This window comes from Acyrthosiphon pisum, chromosome X (genome assembly GCF_005508785.2).
Source record: "Acyrthosiphon pisum isolate AL4f chromosome X, pea_aphid_22Mar2018_4r6ur, whole genome shotgun sequence".
Classification (NCBI taxonomy): domain Eukaryota; kingdom Metazoa; phylum Arthropoda; class Insecta; order Hemiptera; family Aphididae; genus Acyrthosiphon; species Acyrthosiphon pisum.
Window position 1 is genome coordinate 107,112,884 of NC_042493.1, and position 6,627 is coordinate 107,119,510.

Below are 6,627 nucleotides of genomic sequence, written 5' to 3' on the forward strand. Positions count from 1 at the left end.
AATTTATAATAATTTGGAAAGATTTGTTTGCTATTCAATGAGTTTAAGTGATTTTGCAGAGCTTCCAAATCAACATTAACTTTCAAGAAATTTTTGATAACCATCATTTCTGATCTTAAAGAATCTTTGGAAACACTGAATAAATCCTAAAAGTTATTATTTACAAATTAATTTTCAAAAGTATATGGTAAATAAAAAGTAGATTAGAATACTCAATAACATTGTTTAGCACAATTTATTAATATAAATACATTATAAATTAATATTAGATTTAGTGTTTATAAAAATAAATACTTCTAATAATTCTAATATTACCTTATAATGATTAATGAATTGTAAACTTTCATTAAAGTTCAATTTTAAAAAGTTGTCTACAGATTGGGCTATTTCCATACTTTCTGGTGAAAACTGTTTTTCCATATTGACAATAATAGTGTCAAGTATAGGATAAAAACAATGCATTTTTCAATAATTTTTAATTATTGAAGTACCCATTAGCACATCATTAACACGGTCTTCTTCTGCCGAAGTAGTTGATAGTACAGCATACTGTTGTAAATATGTAGGTTCCCTTCTACGACGTTTAGAGCCACCTGAATTAATTAAAATTATATCAATAATTTGAATCATACATTTATTTTATTTTAATAGGTATTATTATAATAACACACCTTGTGAAGGAATATCCATTGCAATGACACATCATGTTCTTCACAAAATATAGTAATATCATTCCACAGATTATCAAAATATACATCTGAACGGTTATTTTTCAGAGTATCAATCACACCACATACTAATGAACTAGATTTTCCAAGAGTTGTAGACTTTGATTGCAATTAAGTACTTAGAATATTAATAATTTTTAAAACATCATTAAGAACAAACAAATATACCACAAATTTCCCATTTTTTATTGTAGACAGAAGACCTATTGCTTGGGCAACATCTTTATCTTTTTGTAATTCTATTTCTTCATCAAGAATATATAGAATAGGTTTAAAATTTACGATGACTGAGTTACAACTCTTATAACGGCAGACCCATCGAGTATCTGATAACTGTGAAATTTTTGTTTTTTTAATTCCTAGATTTTCTTGAATGTCAGTCATTTTTTTATTTTTCGTAGGTTGACTAAAATGAACATACAACGCTTCCAAGCCATTAAATAAATTCCGTGCGTCCTAAAATTAAATTTTAAAATACTTGATGTCATATAATTTTTATTAAAGCACAGAATTTAATACTCCATAACTGAAATAAATATGCATACATTTGTTACATTTATAAATATATTTGATCTCACCATTAAATGTTTACACATATCAATGACCACAAGGTTTAATTTGTGTGCCATACAGTGTACATAAATAGCTTTAGGATGTATTTCTTTAAGCTTAGCCTGAACTCCACCAGTATGACCCGACATCACGCTAGCACCGTCATATGATTGACCTATTATATTAATCTTGTCCAAGTTCAAAGAATTTAAAAACTGTTATAGAACACTAATTAAACTGTCAGCATTTTGACTTTGAGATACATCTAAAAATCCAACAAATCGTTCCTCTACTTTAAGGTTTTTTGGGTAACGAACACAAACAGCTAACTGGTCTTCCTTGTGGCATCTAGAATTTTTTTTTTTATAAAACAATTATCAAAATGTAGCTTAAGACTAATTAAGTAAATAAACAATATAATATTAAGACATTACCGAGCTTCATCACACGAAACGCTATACATTCCAGCACTTATTATTTCTTCAACAATAATATTCCTTACATGTTTAGCGCATATCTCAATGATTTCATTTTGTATTAGCCAACTTGTATGATTTGTTGGTTCAGCATAATTTAAAGTAAAAGTTGGATTATACTTTGCCATTAGTTTGCATGCTTCTTTTAAGTTACCTACAGTAAACATGATAAATAATATAAATAGGTATATAATTAATTAACATTAGTTAGGTACTTTTAAAAATAAAAAATATATGGTACTAAAATCGCCCAATTCACCTTGATTCAAAGATGTTTCATTTTCAATATGACCTCTAAATGCTACTCCTTGATGTGCCAAAAATAATATGTTATCAATTAATGTTAGCATGTAATCTCTATTTTCTAATATTTTATCACGGTGTGCATTTGTAACTAATGTATGAACAGAACCGGTAGTTTTAGATTGGATATGTGCATGCCACTTTGTCATACAAGTCAAAAGGTACTGACAACTAGAATGCAACTACAACATTGATTTAGTATATTTCAATCCTATTCCTCTAGAGCCAAAAATCTACAAAATTAATATTTAGTATGTTTATATAAATAAATAATCTACAAAAATGAATGCATATATGTATATATGTATCAAAATAGTTAAAGAATAGTCATTAAACACTTACTTTTTTCCAATTTCTAAATCCTTTAGTTGAAATTATGTTAAATTATGCTACTTAAACGTATGACAAAAATTGATAAAATTATAGGATTAGTAAAAAATAGTTTTAGAAATATATCCATATTAGCAAATTTCCAATAATAATATTTTTTAAAAAGTTATTGTGTTCCAAATTAATTTAATCAAAAAAATATTGATGTTTAAAAAAATTCTAAAAAATCATCTACTTGATTTAGATAAATGTTTTTACCATCCAAATCGTTTTTATAATCAGATTCACAAATTGGCTATTTTGAATTTATTCAAAAAAATTTAAAATTTAAAATTTTCGGTATTAAAAAATAAATATAATTTTTTTTTATTACACATTTATAGCGCAAGTGGCTATACATTATATATCAAAAAAAAAATTTTTAAATATTGGTTAACATAAAAGTTATTCTAAAAGTCAGTTTTATCTGTTACACCCTGTATATAATAAGTATGTCTTATACCTAGACTGACATACCGTATCCGCTCAGAATCATTTTTCTTATACAATGATATTATATCATTGAAGTCAAATTTAACACCATCCATTATACAGTGACCCACTTGTAACCTACTGTACAGCAGAGCAACATCCACTTACCCACCATTTTTTAATATATATTTTTTATTATTTAGAGTAATATATACTTTTTATTTTTATTTTTAATTTGTATTTGTTATTACTACACCTGTACTGAAGAATTGATAAAATAAAATAATTTTCTTTTTAGCATTTGTCTATAAATTATAATGAAATATTGAATACAAATTATGATTCTGATTATGGATGATTTTGTACGGCACATCATTATTTTTCTTACTTTTAAAAATAAGATATCTTTAATTAGCATAAAATAACATTACAGAACTGGTTTATTTGACTAACAATTTGATGAAAAGTGCTACTTCTTTATATTTCACATTAAATAAAAAATTCTAATATATTTTCTTTTTTTTTTAACTGTATAATATGTAAAAAGATATTATAATTGCCATTTATAACAAGTCCCATTTAAATTTAAAAGAAACATTATAATTATGTTAAAAAATATTTAACACTTAAAAGTTATCATTTATGTAGTATACAGAATATTTTACAAATAAATAAGTTGTAACGCCGAAAAACAAAAATGTTTAACACAAATTATATGGTGTAGAATAATTCAAAATCATAAAACTGCTATCCTATAAAATTAAGTGTTTGTGACATACAACTTTTGGCCTCTTAGCCATCGATATATATTATTATTATTATTATTGAGGGCAACGAAGTAACGGGATCAGCTAGTGTATACATATATATATATATTAATTATAATATTATATACTTTTAAACTAATATTATGTACTCTTAGTGTACCTATAGGTATTAAACTATATTATACATTTACTAACTAACTCATAATAATTCATATATATGCATATTATGATATGCTTACCTACTTTATATAATTTACTATTCTATATACATAAGGCATAATGCATATGCTGAAGTCATAACACAGTAACACACCATTTACATAAAAGTAAAATTAATTAATAATAATTTTAATAATTACCTATTTATATTATAAGACTTTTAAAAGGTAGTCAGTAGGTACATATTATATAAATTCATATAGGTAATATTAACAATATTAACCAACATAATATCATTAAACGCTTTATTCTTATATTGTATTGTCGTTAAATTATATTTAAAAAAATGTTTACTTACGTAAAAAGGTGGGTAAGTGGATGTCGCTCTGCTGTACAGTAGGTTACAAGTGAGTCGCTGTATAATGGATGGTATTAAATTTGAATTCAATGATATAATATCATTGTATAAGAAAAAATATTCTGAGCGAAGATGGTATGTCAGTCTAGGTATAAGTCATAATATTATATAGTCTATGGGCTATGGCATTAAAAAAAAAAGTACCTATAATTAATTCCAAATTAATCATATCACAATATCTATTAGGTAGGTACTTATAACACGTTATACATCAACAACAAACCGTGATACTATCATAGATATATAATAGTATACTTTAGAAGTTTCAAGTATACCCACGAATAATATTATGTAATCACAACAAAATAACTAAAATAGTTATTCTTGGATTTTTAATATATAATTTTGTCCAAATTTGAACTTAAGATTGTTATAAAAATAAACTGTGCTATGTATTTTTTGGATTTTTTTATACTAAAAATGCCATAGTAGGGATCTAATAGAACTACCCGACGAGATGGACAAGCGTCCATCAGACGAGCAGCCAGCCTCAATCTGAACAGCCAAATCACTAAATACTAGTCACATCTCGCTTAATTATTTGAACTTAGAATATTTTAAGAAACATAAATATTTTACTTGAGTATAAAATAAATACAATTATTACAAAACATCTTCGTGATTTATTCAATTCTATCCATCAAAGACAACAGTAGTTGTGGCCTGTTACAATTTACATTAAGATGCATAACAAAGTGATTTACAACTTTAAATTTTAATCACAGATAAAACTGAACATTATTCTGAATAAAAAACAATAATAATTGTAAACAATATTAACTATTAAGTAAGTAAAAATTTTTTTTTTAATATTTAATAATTATGAGACTTATAAGTCTTTACATAGATTTGGAATAGATAAAAATGTTCTTCTTTTCTTCTGATCAGAAATATCATAAAAATAATGTTTATAAAAAGCCATACTTGTTGTGCTTGAGGTGAATATTCTAAGTTTAGTACATGAAACAGTTTAAAGCAGAGATCAATATTGCTTCTAGTAAAGTTTCCAGTTGAAAATGAACGTCGTCAATTATAGTGAAATACTGCATACAACTGTCATATAACGCTTTATTAATATTTCCAACAACAACAACATAGCGTTGTATAGTTATACCCAAATTTAATCCTGAAGCCTAAGCGTCATTTTCTGTTCATTAACATTCTGAAATATAAAAATAAATGTTAATAATTAACTATTACTTGTTAATTATAATAAATTACCTGAATATTCACAATAAAAGCACGCAATTGTTCAATTTTTGATGGCCTGAGAATTTTTTTTTTTGTTTAATTCGGCATTAACTGGTGATAATAAATCTTGAATTACTTTGAATGCTGCAAAATCATAAGTTTTTTAATTTAAAATGAAATATTAGTAAATTTATCACTTCAAATCAGGTACACTTTCAAGCCTTTAAAAGAGTTTCATGTATTTTGGAAAGTTCTAAGCCTTGTGAACCAATATTAATACAGTTTTTACTGAGATATATTTTCAACTAGTTTTTGAATGTTACACATTTTTGAAAGAGGCATATTATTCTATCGGGATAGAGATGACCAAAATGTATATGAACCTATAAATAAAGTATACGAGGTAATTTAAGTATTTAATTCAATTTCTTTTGGTTGGTAGGTACCAAACTTAAAAACTAACTAACGTATAAAGAATACTAACAAGACAATGACCAGTAAGTTTTTTCAAAGCTGGATATAAGTTCATCATAATATTGTCTTTTTTATCGAATTTAAGCCAATGAAGAACATTTTCAGGTTCGACTTGACTCTTTAGCCAAGTAAGAGAATCGTCATAATCAATTCAAATAAAATATTAATTGCATATAAATTATGAAACTGATTGATGAATACAATGAAATTTTAATAACTTTTAATTATATAATGATCTATAAAAGATTTTTATTTATATTTTGTCTCTCTAAATTAAAAGCAAAATCCTTATGAGTTAAAATATCACAACACATTCTAAATTTACTCAAACTATTTTACACCATCAAAAATATTAGTGAAAATTGAATATGTATTTAAAGAGAACAATTTGTAACTATATGGTGTTTTGTTATTTCTTTTCGAAAGGTATAAGCTTTTGAACTTGAAAAGTGTATCTTAAAAGTTGTCCAAAGTAAATACTCATCCTCTTTTACAATTCTGTATTGTGTTCATTAGTACAAACTATGATCAAAACAAAATTGTCCTCTATAATTTCAGAATTTCTAAATTCCCTGCATTTGAAAATTTGATTATGAAAAATTCTATATTTAATTTATGTTCTTAAATTTATAATATAGTTACTATAGTGGTCAACTTAAATAAATAAGAAAAAATAATAATTTGTGTTGGAAAAATAGTTTCCTACCAAAATATTTATTTTTTAATTTCATATTGTTCTCTTGTTATTCTCCGTTGTT